General features: G+C 41.3%; 1 protein-coding gene across 2 annotated transcripts in view; it reads left to right on the top strand.

Moving 5' to 3' along the window:
* The first annotated feature begins 11788 nt into the window (after positions 1-11788).
* The window catches only part of col8a2 (collagen, type VIII, alpha 2), a 49406-nt gene continuing 40133 nt past the window's right edge, over positions 11789-21061 (top strand). The window contains exon 1 of one of the 2 annotated variants that reach the window (XM_088010133.1): positions 11789-12875. The gene's annotated coding sequence lies outside the window, so the exon portion shown is untranslated. Of the gene's footprint in view, positions 12881-21061 lie in introns of both variants that reach the window. The other variant, XM_088010132.1, reaches the window with a different exon arrangement.

The raw sequence follows: 21061 nt of genomic DNA, 5'->3' as shown, positions 1-21061 counted from the left end.
GCTTGTTTATTATTTATTCTCTTAGCTTGACCAAATTTGAATGCAAATCCACTTTATAGGGTCATATTTCTACATGCTGTTTCTGCACGTTTCCTGACTTTGGATCTCAGTCCTTTAGGTGACTTTTTTAACATAGAAAACAGAAAAGTCCCAGCGTTTCAGACTATACGTAAGGACCTTCTACATGCCTTTCCAAGAACAAGGTTAGAGATATTCAAACTATTCCTAAGAATTATTGGCCCAAACTCCCTTTCAGAATTTCAAATGTATGAAGCAACGTTCACAGACTGTGTGAGACCTGACCTGGTCACTTACTAACTTGGGTTCAGTTCCTCTGTTTCCTTGTGTATTGAAGACGATGAATGATGGCATCGGTGGAAACAGCTGTTTAGGGAGGAGGTTCCTGTGGTGCTCTAAGGTCAGGACACATTCACACAGCTACACAGGACATCAGGTGAGAGGGGCCACTGCAACAAAGAAAAAAAAAAAAAACGTTTAGCCAGAAAGAGATAAAACTAAAATCTATGTATTGTTTTAATTAACTTTTGCAAGTCCAAAGGTTGCAGAGCAACCACTCAGTGTAAAAAAAAAAAGAGGAAAAAAAAGATACTGTTGTTAGTTGGGAGGTCATAACATTGATTCTTTTACCATAAAAACACAGCTGCGTCTTGTGTGTACGTGTGTGTGACTAACTAGAGTAGAACAATGGTGTGTATGGCATAATCCAGAATATGATGAGCTAGATAACTTTCTGAATTTGTCCTGTTATTTTATTTAATAGGACAAGTTACACAATTTTGAAGGATTTCTTTCATAGTGTTGTTAGTGAATAAATTAAACAGTTAAGTATGAAGTAAGATAATGTAAAATGGATTAATTGAATGATTCAGTGTTTTGGTGAACATTTTAAAAACATCCAAATTTTACTTTTTTGTAAGTATGTTTTGCAATTAACTTTAAAGAAAGAGGGGAAAAAAATCATGATTTCAGTCACCTTTACAGTCGCCTCCACCATGAGGCCTGCATGATCCAAGTTTATGTGTACATTTTCAAAAGCTGATTCCAAAATCACATCTGCTAAAAAAAAAAAAAAAAACTGTGACTCTGGCTGCCTGTAGATGAAGAAAAACAACAATAATGCTCGTTTCTAAGAAATAAAGTTTGTGGAGATCATTTATTGTCTGTGAGGTAATACAAAATCTTGATCAGAAATCTCATTCATCTTCCTTTTGGCTCTTTTTTGTTATCCATTCTGAGAAGATAGTGAGCAAGATGACACATTATTATTATTACGCTGTATATTTCAGCATTAAAGTGTTCATCTGAGCAAAGAATGGTATGAAAAAGGATATTTGGTTGTGGGGAAAGTAAGTAACAAAAAGGAGTTTAATATCTGTGTTGTTCATCACTCCGAAAACACTTCATAAAACTTTTTTAAAGTTCATATATTACAAAAATAAGAACATTAATTTCATAAGTATTTATTTTACCTATTAAAGTAATGATTAGAAGAAAAAAAAATTCTAAAAATAAAAACATCCAGCTTGAGGCATGCACTGCCTCAAAATCAGTTCATAACAGAAGAGCAGGCTTCGCAGGACTGACCCATGTGTCTGACAAACACGACTTGAAGAAAGGGAAAGGCCAACGCTAATTACTGAATGAGCACAGGCAGTGTAACTCTGGTGAAAGTGTGTTTGATTCTGTCAAGATAAAGCCTGCTACAGTTACAATGCATTAATCAAGCCATAATAAAGCACGCTTTCGACCTGTTTTGGATGTCATCGTGATTAACAGTCGCGTCTGGGAACAGAAGGAAAAAAAAAAAAAAAAGGGCCCTTGGAAAATGTCTGTTTCTTTTCCGATTGTTGCAGCTGAATTACTGATATTACACAGCCTGCACCTGCATCGAGATAGCTCCTTCAGTAAATCCGCGCCGTGATTAATGGTGACAGACCCCGGCTTCATTAGCACACGTTCTGGAACTGTCCAGGCACTATGAATTACAGGAGAAAAATATTTCAAGCTGTTTTCTCTTCACCACAGCAAGTCAAACCAGGCTCCCTGTCTATAGGAGACCTCATTAGCACGAAGATGCTGTTAGCGCCGGGACAACAGAGAACAGTGAGATTATATGACAGTGTTTATCTTTCCTTTGACTGTAGATGTTAATCTTTCCACCGTGCGCAGTTTGGTACATTTTGTTCCACAAGTACTGCAGTAAGCTAATATATATATATAAGTGGAAATCTTTTTTTTCTCACAATCTGAAGTTAAATCATGAAAATCTTGCCTTGTTTTAGGTTAGTTATAATTCCCAAAATAATTTCTTATTTTTTTAATTCATAAGTTTACATACATTTGCTCATTATCAGGGATAATTGACTTTTGAACCATAAACGGTGAGGGGAAAAAAATGTGTATGCGTCTTTTGGTGTATGCAAACTTCTTGTTTCAGCTGTTTATACATATCAGATTACTCCCAGTATTTGTGGTGCAAAATGTACTGAGCTGCTTACAGTTGAAGGGTTTACATTTATAGTCAAAGGAAAAGATAAATATGTTTCATATATGACTGGGCCTCAACAGGTTTTCTTCAGACAGACTCGCTGGCGCCCTGCGCAGAGGTATCATTTATTTATTCTCGTTCTTGTTGCATAGAAAGAAGCACATTCTGTTTATCTTTACTTATTTCACTGCAGTTAAAGTCTAGTTGAAGACAACATATTAAAAACATATGTAGGTGGTTCAATTTGTGTAATTTACATGAAATCATTGTGTACGAATTTAATCAAAATTAACTGAAGGCATACATTTTTCTGTCCAGTAGGGAAAAAAAACATCTTGATTCCAAAGTGAAAAAAAGAAAAACACAGACTTATGTATATTCATCTGCTCAGTCAAACGTTAAATATGTTCGTTTCGAGCTAGTAAATCTGCTTATGAATGTAAGAAACAAAACAATTTTAACTAGAAAGCAAAGAACTGACAATGAGTTCAACGTTTCTGACATGAAAACAGTGCTTAGAGCATTAATATTTAACTGATTAGATTCTAAAAGTTACTCAGGACCAAATAAAACTCTCTGAACCCTAAAGAACGCAGTCTCCACCTTTCAAGACATTTCGTTGAGAAATTGTCTCTTTAAATTGAGATACAGTGATATAATTATTTATTTTTTTTAATTCATACAGAATTACTTTTTATTCCTGCCACTTAAGTGCTGAATAAACCCTTATGTGCTGAGTGAGGGCGAATATAAAGCTCTCATTTATGTTTCTGTTGAGCTGTTTTGATAGATGGCGGTGGCTGACTCCGCTCCATACGACCCTTAAAAAGTGGATTTCCAGGCCGGCTTGATGTCTTGGTGAACTCCCTAAAAGACCCACAATCATCTTCTTTGTGTTGTTTACTTTAAAGATGAGGTGATTGCTTCCACACTGAGTCATCAAACTGAGTCATATGAGTCCTTCTGTAGATGACAGACTGACCTTTCTGCCTGTAACTTGACCGCAGCCGTTCCATGAGCTGTGGTCTATCTGTGAGGTAGTCAGGAATAATTCAGGTGTCTGTGAAGAAATCCACCTGTTAAATGTACAAGAAAAAAAGGCCGTTAACTTTGTCCAGATACAGTGTTATTTCACGTAAGCGTTTCCAAAGCCAAAACAAGACGACTCGTGGTTTTCCATGCCTGCAGCTAGAGAACCCCGCATCATTATGTCATTTGAAAACCGAATGTTTCATCCATCCTTCTTCAGTGTTTTTGATTTCTGAGATCAAGTTGTTGATTTGCCTTGTTTTGTTTTTTTTTTTCATTATTTTAGCCATTTTTTTTTATATGGTTGGGAGTCTTGGGGTTTCAGAGCTTTTAAACTTTTTCTTTATTTGATCCCATAAAAGTGTTTGCCATCAGTTGTCAAATAACTATTTTATTTTTCACAAGGAAACTATTTCTAAACCATAATGACACTAATCTATGTGAACAAAATTAACTATCCACCTTGTTCGATTTCTCTAGCCATGTTGCAGGCATCATCGGAGGATTCGTCTTCGTGAAATGGGTCAAACGATCTCACCAGGCAAAACATTATGACCCGAATGAAAGAAATTCGAGAACAAATGAGTGAATAAGTTATTAAAATGCATTTCTGGAACCGGTTCCGAACTCGCCTGTGTGGCTTTGAAACTCTAGTGAACCACATCGAGAGCATTTATCCACAAATGGAGACTACTATGAACAATGGCGGAGAGCAGCCGGATGCCGGATTTCTCCCTGAACTTGACATAAAACTCTGCAGGCCTCGTCGGCTCGGTTACGGTCAGCAGTCTTGATTCAAGAAAAAGATGATTACGGGGCAAACATGGCATCTAGGTGAGCATTTCTTGGCGAAATGGCACAATGGCATTATAAAATAAGCCTATCGAGTTTTGTGTGATTTGTACACAGAACTAGAGTTTGGAAGAATTTCCTTTATAGCCTTTGCCAAGTGTACTCAATGGGATGAGTACACTCAGCGTCCAACTCAGTGTTATTTTGACTTGCCATAAAGTTCCAGTGTGCAGGTGTTACAGCTTATAGTTATTATTGTCATAGGATATTTGTGAAACATTGCTTTAGTGAAATAGATGATTTATCATGTGTAGGTAACCAGAGAAACAACAGGAGTGAAATTCTCTCAGTTTCTCCTAATTTAAGGTGCCACTTTGAAGAGGAGTTCTCTGTTTTGCATGCACACGGTCTTATATGGGCTCAATTGTGTATTTGTATCACCACTATATTTAATAAAATACTGAAAATACATCTCTAGCAGTGTCTCTTCGACATCCACATTCATTTTCCGATGGGAATTGTGACATTGCGGCCATCTCTCCAAAGATCTCCACAAGGTAACTCTCTTCATTGACATACCAGAGCACATATATGCTCTGGTATGTCATGTGCCTTCGAGTATCATAAAAATAATCACGGTGAGCCCCTGTGTTAAGTACATCTCTTTGATTGTCAAGAGACTCAATCAGAAGGAAAGCTGTGATTGTCAAAATGTAAAAACTCCAGATTTCTGAAAAACTTGGGGGGAAAAGTGAACTTTGCACAGCTTTATACCGCATTGCCAGTCCTTCATATCTGACTGGGGTGGAGTTTTTGGATGTTCCAAAGAGATATCCAAACTCCAGCAGTTAACTTTATTTATTCTAATCTGATTGTTTGAGTTGAGGGATTGTGTTGCCGCTGGACTGAGGGAAATTGCTCCCATGGCTCCAATTTTTTGAAACGGAAAAAAAAAATTCTTCTTTTTCTTTTTTTTTTTCCAAAAAACTATAACAACACAGATTTCAGCGCTTCTCTGTCTTTCTCTTTGTTTGATAAAGATGGATGTTCTCGTTGTCCTGTCAGGAACGGGTAACTGAGAAGAGTTTTTCATGAAAAGGGAGCGAGGAAATCGTCGAATAGCTTACAGAGTGACGCGCTCATCAGTCAGGCAAAGATTTCTGGGTGTGTTGCTTTTACGTGAAAGCATGTGAGTCTAGATGGAAGGCTGCCAAGTTGAAAGTTAATTTGGTGGACAGGGAAATTACATTTGCAAAATGTCTGTCTTGGAGAATAACCTCCAGATAAGCAAAAATATGAAAATGTGGAATAATAACAGTCGGTTTCACGGATTTAGAAGAACCTCAGCAATAATCTCATTAGATTCTTGTTTCCTATGACTGACCTTTCTGCTTCTGCACATACCCCGTGTTCTTGGCTTTGCTATGGTGAAGTGGCTTATAAATAGTGCCTAGAAAAGTAGACATAACCCAGGAGTGGCGTCTCACTTATCTCACACTAACAGTGAAACCAACAATTGAAAATGCCAAGAGGAAGCAGGAGCCGGCCCTTCAGGATGGTGCCAGCCGGGCATTCGTTTACCGCCGCCAACAGCAGGAACAGTTTCCTTATCTATGTTCTGGTTCTCATGTTGGTCCCTCTGTCTCGCAGTGGGTGCACCAGCCGCAGTGCCCAGACATCCTGGTTTGTTTGCAGAGGGGTGCTCCGAAGAACTCAAGCGGTTTCTAGAACTAAAGCACCTTGAAGCTTTGCCAGGGTTTTGGCAATCTGACCTCAAACGGTGCGGGTCTGGTAATGGTCTTCTTTAGATGGAGTCCTGCACAATCCACATCACATGTCCACTCACCACATACTTGTGAGGTGGAGTGAAGCCTGGTATATTCGTATATTACATTTCAGTAACGAGGCAGTTCAAAGTGCTTTACGAAACGAGCAATACCCATTACTTTTTGTCAAATGCCAACATGAAAATCATCAAGTAACATCAAATATGTTAGTCAACGTTCCACTTCCTGCCAATCAAAAGCAACTCTAAATATGTGAGTTTAAAGCTATGAATTAAAGGAACTCGGTGTTTCAATTGTTTTGCAGTTTTCCGGAAGTTTGGTCCTGATTTGTGTTGCATAGAAGCTGAACGTTGCTTCTCCATGTTTGGCGGAGAAGCAGTGGGGTGAAATCATCAAGTCTGGCACAGGAACCCAACATGTTCTGCTTTAGCCCCATTTGGTTCTAAGAAGACGAAAAAGAATGAGGAGTTCAAGGAAGGAACCTCCACCACTTTAAGAAACAAGAACTTTTTGATCTCTGCCACGACCGAAGCTCTGAAGTGAAGCCTTCCCACATCATGTTACTGCCACCACCATTTTAAACCCCTTAGCCAGTGGGTGCAGCGTGACGTGCAGTAACAGTTTTCAGTTCCCCGTGGGAGTTTTCAAATGGTGGCCAAAAGATTCAGTTTTGATCGTCCAACCAGAACAACTTCCTCCACATGTTTGCCGAGTCCCTAATGAAGCACAACGCGTGTGGGATTTTTTATTTTTTTATTTTTTGTGACTTCTTTTCAACTCTCATTCTTCATAACAAATAGGCGTGTGATGTTATTGCAACTAGTTCTCCTTAATAGAAATTTTGTTATCCTTTTTCTTTCTTTCACTACACCTTTTGTTAGTCTCTCATAAAACCTCAATAAAATACCACAAAGTTTGGGTTTTAGGGCTTATAATGCTTTTGGAAGGCAGCGTACGTACGTGCACGTATACATCTTTCTATTTGAGAGATGTCAGCACTGTTGCACTCTGGAAACAATTACCAGTAAATATTCCTCACATTCTTTCATCTCCCCACCAGCTCAGCTGATTAGTATATCCACTGGTACGCAAGGCTAACCTCAAACATGCACACACACATTCGCATTTTCCCCTGTCTGTCATTTATTACAATACAGTAAGTCCTCCTTCCCTTTTCTTTGCTTGTACTTCCCTCTCATACTCAAACACCTGACATTTGACTCCTGCTTGCTTATTATTAACACTTCAGCTCTTTAAGCAAAAGGACCTCCCAGGACGACAATAACCTGCCGGAAAGAAAGAGGGAGCCGGGGTTTTTTTTTGTTGTTGTTGTTGTTAATATAGGACTCCTTTCTTAATCTGCAGCATGTAAATAAATTCGAACGCGCACATTCGAGACAGTGCAACTCCCCTTTTTCTTCTTCCTCTCCTCTGTTTTCCTCTGTCTGGTCTTTCTCAGCTCCACAGACAGAAGAATTACCCCAGCTGTCCTCTAATCTCATCTGAGAGCATTTTCCCAGGGCGGAAACACTGTCATCCTTTTTTCTCCATACCGTTCCCGTCTCCTTTCTCTTTTATCAGTGTCAAATGATTACCCGAGAGGAAACCAAAGAGTATGCGTCAAGTGCGCCAGGAGGAGCCTCGCCAAATAAAACCGTCTCTTTCTTCCTCTACCTGCTCTGTCCGTTTTCCCAACGTCCCCGGTGCTCGTCGTGTCATGCGCCCTCGCGTCAGCCCCGGCCGCACTCCACGTCCCTTTTGTCAGTCAGTGGCAGAGCACCACATCCACCACAGAAGAATGTCCAACATTTCATGAAATCATGTTTGAAGTACGTCGTCATATTTTATTGTCTTCATTTCTCTTCCTATTCTCTTTTGGGAATCATGCCGGCCCTTGGCAGGCTACGGCGGGTAGATGGCGGCGCGATCTTTGTCTACAGTGGTTCCTCTGTAAGGGTTAGAATGCAGGAAGGTGGATCAGAGATCGACCTGCAAGAAAGCTGCTCTACTGAAATGTCGAGGAATGAGAGCTGCCGTTCTCCGCCTGTCATTGCTTGAACCTTTAACTCCGACCTTTCTTGCCAGAAATTTTGCAGCTCGTGTGATCGAAAATGGCTCGAATGAAGAAAAGCGCATTAAATGTCACGCCTCGCTGACAGGTCAGGACGTCTTGCACCTTTTTCCTCGCATCAAAATCACAAACCGAATTCTATGGACAAAACCAACAATGTTTTTTTTTTTTTTATTGAAGTGTAGCGTGCATTTGTTTTAGACCCCACCGACTATATTACTAACTAATAAAAACAACAGCAACTTGTCATACCTTCACATTTTTGTACATAAAGCATCATTAAGATCAAAACGGCAGAATCTTTTCCTGTTATGTTCTAAAAAAAATCTCCACCAGAGTCTGGATGAACTCATGAAAGAAAACAAACAATCACGATCGAGATTTATTGCATTTGTTTAGCAAACTATTTTTTTGGTGAAGAAGTTTAAAACAATGTCCCAAGCTTTGAGCATTTCACAGATCACCGTTCAATCCACTGTCTAAAATGGAAAGAGTTTGGCATAACGTCCCTCCGCCCAAACTGGAAGAATCAGACAAATACCAAATAGGACCATATGAACTCTGGAGAAGCTACGGCGATACGGCTTTGCTTGTCAATGTAATTGAGAAAGGCTGTGGTGGATAAAGGTTTAATTTAAATGTTCTTAAGCAGGGACAACAAAACCAGTCAGTGTTGATAAGAAGATGCTAAATGGAAAGGAATTTTGGAAGAACAAATCTCAGAGGTTGAAACTGAAGACGGGGAGAGCCACAGTTCAGATTTAAACCTATGGAAAAGAAATGGAAAATCTACATGCACAATCTACGTGAAGGTTTGCCTCTCTAGATGTGCAAAGCCGCTAGAGACTTTAAAAAGACTTGGAACTGTAGTTTATCTGCAGATATTGACTTAGGAGGACTAACTAAGTCTTTGAAAACCACGCAACAATTATCATTATCATTTACCTGGTGCTGGTCTATCATGTAAAATTTCAAGAAAATTGATTTAAGTTGTTCCATGTAACGTGACAGAATAGAAACAAGTATACATAAATTGGCAAGGTGTCCTTAAGATCTCTGACCATAAAATACCATAAAATATTACCAGCAGTAATCATTTAATGTAACACCATTAACATCGCAATTGCCTTCATGTCGTGCCTCACTGGGTGTACTGGGACGACGAGGTCAAGTGAAAGCCAAAAACCCAATTCTGATCAAACTCACAACCAACCCCACCCACCCTGCACACTCCAACCATTCAAGTAACCCTCTTAAGGAACACACACACAATCCAACGCACCCCCCCTTCCCCCCCAAACAAACCCGCTCCACCCTGAACACACCACCTCGGAGCAGAACAGACCCCCATACGTTGAAACACAGTGGACCTATGTTCGTCGACAGCGGGTGCGGTGAAGGGTGGAGTGTATCTGTGACGCCAACCTGCCTTTCACAACTTATTTTTGGCCTGCGTTTGTCGAACATCAGTGGCAAAGCGGCTCTCCGGGAAGGGCTTTTCAAGTCGGTAAATTTGCCTCTGTTTGTGTTTTTTTTTCTCTCTCTCTCTCTTACTAATGGAATGGAGAGAAAGAGAAAAGTGCAGTGAAGAAGAGAGAGGAGGAAAAGAAAAAAACAAAAACTTATGACAACCAGGTGTTTTTTCCCTTTTCTCAGGAATGTTTCACCTTGTAAAAGCATGCAAGTGAAAGGCAGTTTTTTTTCTTTTTTTTAAACCAACTCTTAGAGAATGGTTTGGGGACTTTTCAGAGGCGTGTGTTCTGACCAAAGGGTATGAGTGAGCATTAATCTGTGTGTTTGTGCGAGAGCAATAGAGTCGAGGGTTTTTTTTTTGTGGTTTTTTTTTTGGTTGGGGAAGGGTGGGGGACGGGAGCCAGAGGGTGAATTCTTCATCGCAACCGTAGCGTAGCCATGACTTGGAGAGGCCGAGGCGTTCCTTCGTGTTTTCCATGTTGACTCCACCAACCAATTTTTTGCCTCACTGAGCCTGCTTATTTGATAGGGTGTGATCACGCAGAAGCGCACACCTGGCAGCCGAATGAATGGCAGGCCAGACTGCCACACAGGGGTCCTATTGATGACATCATGGCCGGGCTTCTGGTCACTCCACCCTTTGTGTGTTCACGGAGCCGTTCGCTCGCGGCCCTGTCGCAGACGTGACGCCTTTGCTGCTTATTTTTGAAAGGTGATTCAATTTCGTTGGCTCCGTCGCCGAACAAAATAGGTTTTCATAAGAGATTCTGTAGATTTTTTTTTTTTTTTTTTTTTGCCAGCACAATGAACAATGGAATGCCTGTGACCTTCGGTCGGCTCAGCGCGGACGTCTGTGAGCGAATGAAAGCCCACTTGGACGCTGTGGGAATAGGCCACGTGAAATGCTGCAAGTGCAAATAAATGCTGCCGTAATGACGGCGTTTAAACAGCCGATCCCATTAAATGTAATAGACGTGATCCAAACATGCCCCCCACCCCCCACCCTGCCCCGTAAGAGAAATCGCTTGAAAGTTCTCATGTGAGGAAAAGTTGAGTTCAGCTCAACTTTGGCTCCAACGATCGGCAGATTATACAGTCTGGGGACGTTTATTGCTCTTCCTGAGCAAAACATGAGTGAGAGGAGAGCAGCGAGACTGCCAGCTTTTGATAACTGCCTGGGACGTGTGTGTGCGGATCGAGGGATATGAATCGGTGGGTGTTGCTCAGATGACAGAGCCATTTTTAAATCAGTACCGACTGGAACATCTGGATGATTATTAAAAACATACAAATTTTGGACAAAAATGGGGTATTCTAGGTTCCTCCAATGGTTTTGATGGCACTTTATGATCTCCTTTTGAAGTCTTTGCATCTGATCTTTAACTCAGACTTATGGATTAGCGGTTCCTCCGTACCCAATCAGAACGTACATAAGATGAAGAAGGCAGATGAAACATTGCTTTTGGCCCGCGTGCAAAATAATACATGTGGTGGAAAAACTAAGATTGTTGCAGAACCCTGAACACACCATCCCCACAGTAAAACATGGTGGTGGCAGTGTCATGCTGAGGATAGCAGGCACAGGAAGTTGCTCAGAGTTATTGGAAAGATAAAACTAAATACAAATCTAATCTTCAAGAAAACCTTTTAGAGGCTACAAAGATTTTGAGTTTGGGGTGAAAGTTCAACTTACAGAAATATAGCAAATTCCAAATTAAAAATGTTGCACTTGCAATTATCACATTTCATACAATTATCATATTAAAAACAATAAAGGAAACAGCTTGGCAGTTTAGCAAACCGCTCCATATGTGTGTTCTTAGCAGAATACGAATGTAGCTGTATCCCTAGAGGCAAATAATAAAGCTTTTCCCATTTAGTGACAAAACAGAAATTGAAATCGCTTTTTGTCATGAGTTAACCTCATGTCGTGTTTGAATTATTCAAATAAAAATTACCACGAGATTAAAATCCTGACCAAGTAACACTTTTCACAAGCTACAAGGTTAAGTTAATACAATTAAACTGCCCTCCCTAAGTTAAAATACATACATGGCTGTGGTTATACTAGTGTAATGTAATATATCAGATCAATACACAAACTGTAACATGTTTTCTATTACAAAACAATAAGGCAGTTTAATGCCTGACCTGATTTGAAAGTCACGGCGTCAGAAATGGAGTGATTTCTTTGATATGAGTTGAACAGAATATGGCCAAAAGACTCTCCTAAATTTTCTTTTTCATGTCTTTTTTTTTTTTTTTTTATTCCCTTCACATCATCCTATATCCCACCCCTCTTTTTGCGGCTCCTGACCCACCCCGTACTGCACACTCCCCTCCTTCCTTTCTGCTTTTACCCACAGACACTTGCTTTTTTGTATGAAAAGGGGGTTAACCCAACGAACAATCCAGTCTGTCTTTTCCCAAATTAGCCAGTGGGAGAGGGATCGGTGGAGAGTAAGCCAGAGAAATTGGAGCACAGAGGTGCGCAGCCTCTGGTTATAAGTTCCTGGAGTGGGACTCCGACATCCTTCAGCCTCCAAACACACAGCCTTGCAGATCGCCTGCCTGACCTGACTGACTGACACACTGAGTTTCCCTCCACTCCCTCTCCCTCTTCTGTCCTGCTCCTTCCCTCCTACTTTCCACCCTGGAGAGTGAGAGTGCACAGATTGGGAAGGTGCTCCTCAGACCTGCGCCTGGATCGCTTGAAGACAGCACAGAGAGGATTTTTCCCTCGTCCTTCACTTTCATCCTCTCCCTGGCTTTCGCCGTCTCTTCCAAGCACGTGGTTGGACTTTGTTTTTAGATTTTTCTCTCCAGACTCAGAAAAAAAAAAAAAAAAAAAGAAAGAAAAGTTTGAAAATAGAGTTTGCTTCATCTGCATCAGAGAATATCCAATTTTTGAGTTTTATTTATTGTTTTGGTTGTTTTCATCCTTTTTGTCTATTCGACTCTCTGCACTTGCAGCAGCACTGGACCAGTTTAGAGTGCCAGCTCTTTGCCCCGAAGGACGCCTCTCCTTATTTTTGGCTGCATGTTCACTGACTATCTGATACTGCCACATCTCATGGGAGACACGTGTGGCTGAACCAAGGAGGGCGGCAGAAGAGAGAGACCCACCTGAGGAGCACACCTACAGCTGCCCCGACCCACCTGCCCTACAACCCCCCTCCAACCTTCTGCCCCCCCCGCACCCCCACCACAGAGGGTGAGGTAAGCGCTACCTGTGCTCACATTTCCTCTGGCTCCGCTTGCATCCTCACGTCCTGTCATCATTCCATTTTATCACATGTGGCTGAGGTGAGCCGGGCCAAGAGAAACAGAAGGAGAGAGCAGGAAAGGGGGAAAAAAATGTATAAAAAACAGATTCAGCATCTCAGTCATAAGACCCGAGAAAATCTGCTCACCCCTAAGCTAGTGCACTAAGTACAAAACTGGAAGATTAAAAAGAACGTGGCTACGGTTTGATCACCGAACCTCTCCTCGACAACCTTCGTTTGAATGTCCTTATGGTACATGTATGCACATATAGACGTAGCTCAGTCATCTGGAAACTAATGGCTTTCTAAATTCTTCTTTGTGGCTGCAAATTCCAGCCCTGGTCCTAGATGGTCTTCCTTCATCCCACACGTTTTGGGGGTGTCAATAATAATGATGTTAAGCAGGCGTGGCATGTCTAAGAACAGTGAGGCAGCAGGTTATGTTTAAGAACAGACGCGACGCAAATGCTCTTCAGTAGAACGAATCTCACACAAATATGTGATAGTAAAAGAAATATATATATATATATATATAACTGCTCTTATTTGCTTCTCTCCTTTCTCTTCTCCTCTCATTTCTCCTCCACTGTTGCTTAATTCCATCCTTTGTGACGCCTCTGGCAAGCGACGCTGCATTCCTTCAGTAACAACATCCCTTCACCAAAAACTCAGAGAGGACAGATAGTTGTGACTCCAAGTCTTTGGGTGTCCCATATGGAACACAAAACGTCTCTGAGAGGAAGAAAGGGGAAAAAAAAGAGAAAAAAAAGAGGAACAAAACACGGCGTTGCCAAGAACTCCTGTTACGATGACGGTTAGTGCGTCAACTTGTAGGTCACTGCATCAGGAAGCGTTCTAAGAAAAAGCCTATTGATCCCGACTTTTAACATCCAAAAAAACAGTTGGCGCCATCCCTCTATTTTTCTGTCATGTGTGGAGAGAAATTGACTACAGGTGTAGAAGTGTGTGAGTCAAACTAGTGCAAGAGTTTCTGCAGGTGTTTATATCTACTGTGACACGGAATACACACCAAACTCAAAGAATCTCATGCTTCACGGGGTGTGACAAGTCTGATGTCCCAAACTCTCATTGCCTCGACTGAACTAATTCTAGGTTAACGAGTACTACTTTGTGCAATTTGTTGTAATGGTTGCTGTAGTTTGTTTTTTTTTCTTCTTCTTTTTCTTTCAAAAGACAAGCACATGGGTGATGCCAGCCTGGTCTGCTGTTGATAAAGCAGACCTTTGCTCCTGGCTTTCAGTGATTCACAGTCTCCACCGCTCAAGTGTGCGCTCGTGCAAGCGATCTCTCTCTAAAACCACATATGCCAGACTCCAACCAACTGCACATTCAGGCCTCTGGTGCAAAGTACCAAAGCGCGACCGAGCGTACACAAACAAGAGTCACGCTGGATATTGTCGAGGGCACACGCGGTGTACTTTAGCTATTGTGCAGTGCAAACAACTACATGAGTTTAACACTCACTTTGAAAACTTTTTTTTTTTTTACATAGTAACACAGCCCCGCTCTTTTTTTCTCCCTCCATATCTGTTTGTCTGAATGTCTGTAGAAGGGATATCTTTGGTCTCAGCTGTCTCTGCACTGATGACCTTTCAAGCTCATCCTTCCTGGCTTGTAAAACACTCTGTAGTTTGTGACCACAAGGGGGCAGTGTAGCTTCCAGCTTCCCATCAAATACTCACTCAAAACACATGGCCTTGTGTACAAAAGGAGGATTCATGTTGAACCGATGAATATATTTAAGGTTGCGTTCACATTCTGTGAGCGTACCAGCCACCCTGCTGTCCTGAGTCTGTTTGAAAGATGCAAATTTGCTGTTCAGCGTTTATTTCCTTTGTGCTCCCGTGAAGTTTTTCTTTTTTCTTTTTTTTTTCTGTTTTTTTTCTTTTTGTGCTCTGCTGAGATTCGTAATGCTTTTCCTTGTGCATTTCTGTTCAAGACTCGGCCAGCACATGTGCCTCCACTACTTTCAGCGCTAACAGGAAATGAAGGAGAATGCCAGTCATTTTGTAGCAGAAGCAAACGCCCTCGCAACCCCTTTACTGTACAGGAATCCACAACACCTCCTGAACGCAAGAACACACACAAAGAAGCATGCGCACACACTTCTCTTATCAGAGTCTTTTGTTCCATTATGCCTCTCGGCGCAGAGAAAGTGAAAATGGGCGACTGCTATCGTTTGAAATCAGGCTTTGAGACTGTTTTTTATTAAGTACATTGCTTTTCTTCCCCCCCCCCTCTCCTCCCCTCCTTAGCTAGAATCTGTAATTTCAGCCCCAAATGTTCAATGAGTCTTCAGCGCACATTAGAAGGAATGCTAACCAGTTCTGGTGAAACACTGAGTGAGGAGCTGCAGTGAAGGGTGGTGGGAACCGAATACAGGTTCTGGTCTTAATCAAGGCTTGGACCAAATCGTTCAAGACTAATAGGCTGGATTTGTTTTTTCAAACTAAAAAGGGGAGCGAGAAAGAAAAGACAGACTCAGTGAAATCTATAAACACTTTTTTTTTTTCTGTGCAGATTCTTAAAGGTTTGCACTTTTGCTCCATTTGCTCTGTTTGCTCAGTTTAAGCTTGTTTTTGCTCAACCGGTAGCAGCCCTCTTGGCCTGGACAGCGAGATGACATATGTGGAAACTGGTCTGCGTTGAGCCGATACGGTGAACCGACACAAATATCTTCCCCTTCGAAACGGATGGGGCAGCAGCTTCTGACTAGAGAGAAGCTGTTTTGACTCTGTGCGAGCCAAGGGACAAGCACACGAACAAAAGGGAAACTGAAAAGCAGAGTCTAATTATCTTTGAAGTGGAAGCTTCACTTATTGTTTTGTGATTTATTTGCCTGCTATTCCATATCTTCGTTTATCAATATCCCTCTCGTGGTTTCGGCCTCTCATAACTGTCTGGAGCAGAGGAAGTTTTTCCACTGGGTTGGCAGCAACAGGAGGATGGAGAGAGAGACAGAGAGAGACAGAGAGAGAACAGTAGGGAGGCTTGGCAGACACCCCTTGTTATTTTTCCTCCGCCTCCCATTGACTCTGTCAGCGCTTGGTTCGGTCTTAGACGGGGCCGTGAGAGCAGAATGGGTTGAGAACAGCATCTATCAGTCAGGACTTATCACAGGAACTCTGGTTGAACAAAAACTGTGGCCAAGGTAGAGATTGTCAACACCACATCGCCACGATTTCCACACCCCTAATCTTTTTTTTGGCCTTGTTACGATTGTCGGAGCAAATTTGTTTTCTAAGGCCAGATGCTGATTGTCATCACTGAAATGCAGACAAGGAACAGGATGCATTAAAAAGCGAGGCAGTTTGGAGGCAAATTTAAATTCCTTCAATGGTCTTTTTTTTTTTCTTTCTCTTTTGGAACAGCATCTTGCGTCTCCAAAGGGATCCCAGCACAAACAAAAAGTGATGAGAACTGCTCTGTTGGCCAGACAGATCTGCCGTTCTCAGTTAATGGACTGTGATATCTTCATTTTTACCGCTCAGTCCTCGTTTTCTTTGGTTTTCACCCACGCTGATTGGATGCTGTTTCCCTTGATATTTTCGCCGTGCAGGAGTTGAGTCCGAAAATGAGGGGAATCAACAACACAAGCTAAAAATGACCAAGTAGAAATTAGGTACTGGAGTGAATTTGACTGATTTTGGGGGGGGTTTTAACCTCTTCGGTTAATTATTTATCAATCACAGCAAATGAGTCCATCCTACATTTAAGGAAGCAAAGATAATCTCAATATTTATCAAAACTGGGATTTGTCAGGTGACCTCACCAGTCAGTCAAAGTTGTTACAAGGATTGTTATTTTTGTTTTTATTTGTCATAAATCACACAAGTCTATTTCCTGCCAATATATTTAGTGTCACACTGTCATGGAAAAGTAAAGCACCCTGTCACGATGGAGCAGAACATCATGAATTTATGGTGTAGTTGTCCTTATTTTTTCATCTGAAGAACAGAAATAAATAATTTTACCCAAACTATTTCCCTTTACATGTTATAAGTCATACTTTTAAACCCAGCCTGAGGAGCCTTAATGTTAGACATTAGTCACTTTAATCCATTTGTTTGGGTTCACAACCCTACCTTATATGATTTGTGAAACTCAAAACCCTTAACCCGTTCCATATTTAATGAGCCTAGTACTGGATTAGTCCATATTTGATCGAAGGCTAGATTAGCAAAGCACTCAGCTTGGTTGTGTGTTATTACCCGGGTCATTTTTAGAGCGCATTGAAAGTGTGCTGTGCTGGCTGGTAATGGCAGTAAAAGCACGGGGTGTCTTATAAGCATTCAGTGCATGTGGGGAGGCTTAGTTTACCCCTCCTATTTTTTTTTTTTTTTCTATGCTACCTCATTGCCCCTCTGTTCACTGTCTGGCAAGGGTTTTGTTTGGGGCTTTCAAAAGCAGTATATAGGGCCAACTCTTTACGGGATCAACTACTCAGTATAAAACTCCCATTATCCCTCTTTTCATCATGTTACAGACAACCCTCCAAAGTCAAGTATTTATTTTTCTTATATCACTTTTGATCCGTCATGGATATATATCTCCCTGATGGGTCGATAGCGATTAAGAGGTTGGAAACAAGCCCTCTGAGACTGTTAGAAAAGCTCAATACTCTGTTATTGTTCAGTCTGAACTTGAGTAAGACGTGTGCGTAGGTGTTCGTAAAAAATAAAATAAAATAAAATAAAAAAAAAGGGGGAAAAAGAGACCGGGGTTATTGTGGTGTTAAGATCCCCTTGGATCTGGGTCGTAAAAAGTTTTTTATTTCACAGAGACAGACTCTCTGGAGTAGGAAATGGATGCTTTGCAAGTGACACATGCATCATATGATCGCACGCGGAGGAATTCTCCCCGCTCTCCTGTCGAAGGCAACAGCTTCGGAAAAATATGTGATCAATCAACAAGGCTTGTTCCACCACTCATGTCCAAAAATTTACTTGTGCCTTTTATTTTCTTCAACAATTTCCTGTGTCGGACCCACTTAAATATGGCAGTTTCTTAATCTGCAAATAGTCCTCGAGATGACTGCCTGTGTTGTTCTCTACTAGAGCAGAAAATTCCAGACACCTTACTTCACTGGGGTTTTCTTTTTTAGGACGGGAACATTTTTATTTCCTCTCCATCGTACACAACTGACTGGCAGCTTGAAGCACACAGAAGAAGAGGGGAATCTTACTTTATATACCATAATAGTGAGAAAAAAACAATAAATGTAAAAAAGACACACACAAAAAAAAAAAAACAGCAGAATCGAGATAACTAAGAATCTATTAACTAAAATCTGGGTTACATTTATAAATACCAGAAGTGAACATAGTTTAATATCTGAAAGACAAGTACAGATGTGATCAACTTCCTCCTGACTAGCTCCACTCTGCCAGACTGACTGGTCAGCCCTGATTACAGGTCAATTTCTTAACCTGTAACAATAAATTACAAGTTCATTGTGAATTCTGAGGCACTTCTGAGAAGCTTAATAATGAACCATCTGGAAGACAAACCACCTGACTTCCCAGATCTCAGTATTTTTTTGACTGCGGTTGCGTTCAAACCATGTACGAAGCAGTTTCCCTGTAAAAACTGAAGGTCGTGGGTGGTTGCTTCAAGGAAAACATTTATATGTGAAGGCAGATCTAAACACAGAATTAATGATCCTGCGGTGTTTTGTGTGGGAAAGCAAAACAAAGAGTAAACAAACTGGTGGAAAAGTGAGCCTTCAGAGACATGTGTAGCACAGAAATTTGGCATTGTTTGACACACATTTTTGTGATGTCTGAAATTCCATAAATGATTGTCATCGCGCACAGTGTTTTCAAACTTCTACACGTCGGTCGAAATGTCTTTTCTTATTTAGATATATGGCTTTTGTTGGTGAGACCTTCAGCCCACAGGTTTGAGATAGTTTTTCACAGACACACTATTGGAGTTTAAGGAAACTGAATTCAAACACACCATATTTGTGACCAGTGGCTCAAAAAGTGGGTATGCAGCGCATGCAACGCATAGGGGCGCTGCACCAGGGGGGGGTAAACATACGGTCGCTCATACGGATAGAGCGACCATACATTTTCTATGCTCCTTCACTCTTACATACCTTCCTTTTGGGGGGGGCACCAATTTATGTTTTCGCATCCACCTGAATAATATGTAGTTGCGCCCCTGTTTGTGACCTTCGTTAGCTTTCGAGACCTAGAAGTTGTGGGTATCTGAAGTGGTGGACAGTTTGGTGAACAGTAGGGGGCGCTGGCGTCACTTTTACAGCGTATTCAATGCTTGGTTGTTCCAGGTGCTGGTTGGACTCCACCAAGGCTACCCCTTCTTCACCAATCCTCTGTGTTGAGTTTATAATCAGGAGCACATAGCATCATGATAGAAAACAAGGGAGTGCGGTTCAGAACCACAGCACCCAAAATTGGTTTTGTGCAGATGACGTGGTTCTGTTGGCATCTTTAAGTCATGAATCTGAACAGCCCTGGCAGAGTTCCTAGTGGTTTTCCAGACCCCTCCTACTAATGGAAACCCAGGGACCGCTCATACAAACTAGTTGTTCATGCCTAGGAATCCCACAGGTGGAGTTACAGAGTGCTGCTGGACAGGGAGGCATCAGGAGTTCCTTCCCAGACGTGTCACTTCCATCCTACCTGATCTCTGAAGTAGAAGAAAATAGACAAACTGCAGGGAAAGACCCCTAGATGCTGCGGTTTTGTTAATTTTCCCATCGTTACCCCGTACTAAGCACCTCATTAAGAAGTAACAAACTCCCCAGAAGTGTATTTAATTTGATCAATTGAGTGTGACAAAGACTTGGGTAGAGTGGCTTGATCAATTGAACAGCAACCAAAACATTGGTTTTCGGAATGTGTTTCATCTCATTGCAGCTGAATGCCTTTTCTCCCAAGACTTTATGTTTGGATGTTGTGGCTGAGAAACTAAACCTTTTCTGTGGAGACCATGAGCCGATTGACCAACTTGAATTTCATAGCGCAGTGCTCAAAGGCATTAATGAAAGTACAGCACAGCCATTCCTCCGAGGCTTTTGTCCTAATCATTTCCTGTAATCACCGGCGTAGTGAGGCGATAAAATGGAAAAGCAACTTTGGATTTATTTCAGCTCGTTTGAGGTAATTCTTTTTGAGCGTTGACTAAACCCCGGTCTGTTAGTCTGTGTGCCTGTGTGTGTCTGCACAGTTACAACTGAAGTCCCCTTGTTTCGGTTTATCCCTGCTATAGATGTAATATGTCGCAGGGTTAGACAGCGTACATGATGCAGTTTGGCTGCTTAAAAAAGCAGATGAAAATTAATTAGTTTCTCAAATTGTCCCATGAGGGGTTACAGTTCTGCTTCAAGAAAACAACGTGCTAAGCAGAGTTTCAAAGGAATTTTTTTTTTCTCTAAAATGTCATAAAGAGAAAGGCCAGAAATAGTTGCATTAAAAAAGACTTCTCTCTAGCTCATTGTAAGCCTTTAACTTAAATTTTTCGGCGAATGCAAAGTTATGTTACAGAAGTACGGTATTCGAGTGACGGGCATGTTACAAAATGCTGTGAAAAGGCATGAAACTGTTGTGAACCTTCCTTAAAGTGTCAGACATGCTGAAATTACTCCAGGAGTGTATCGACGACTCATCTAGGAGGTCCCAAACAACCGTCCATAAAACACTTAAAGCACTGCAGACCTCATATGTCTGATTATGTTTCAACATTAGGTTTTAAGGCAAAAACAGCGACTGTCTTAGGGGAACACAAAGGCATCACACTTGCTAAAGACATCTTGATAGCCCCCAAGACTTTGCTTGTACCACAACCAAAAGTTGTAGTATGATGACCTGGAACTGATTAGTTACTTTTAGACATATACGACTTGCCGTAAGTGACAGAGTCATTAATTTTGTTCTATGCCACAAAAGATGTAAACTTTAAAAAAAAAAAAAAGGGAATGGGAATGTCCACCCATGAACTCATGCCCTGAGACTCAGGAATACTTGCGTTATTCAGCAGGACAAAAATTCTGCCTCTGAATGGCTAGGAAGATAAGAAGGTTTTGGTCTGAAGTTAAAATTTGATTACGATACTGTGGCATGACCTTAAACAGGCCATCCATGAT

This window comes from Poecilia mexicana, unplaced genomic scaffold, assembly GCF_051168715.1.
Source record: "Poecilia mexicana isolate PSO_F unplaced genomic scaffold, ASM5116871v1 scaffold_11, whole genome shotgun sequence".
Lineage (NCBI taxonomy): Eukaryota > Metazoa > Chordata > Actinopteri > Cyprinodontiformes > Poeciliidae > Poecilia > Poecilia mexicana.
Note: the sequence above shows the minus strand (reverse complement) of the source record. Positions and strands in the feature narration are given on the sequence as shown.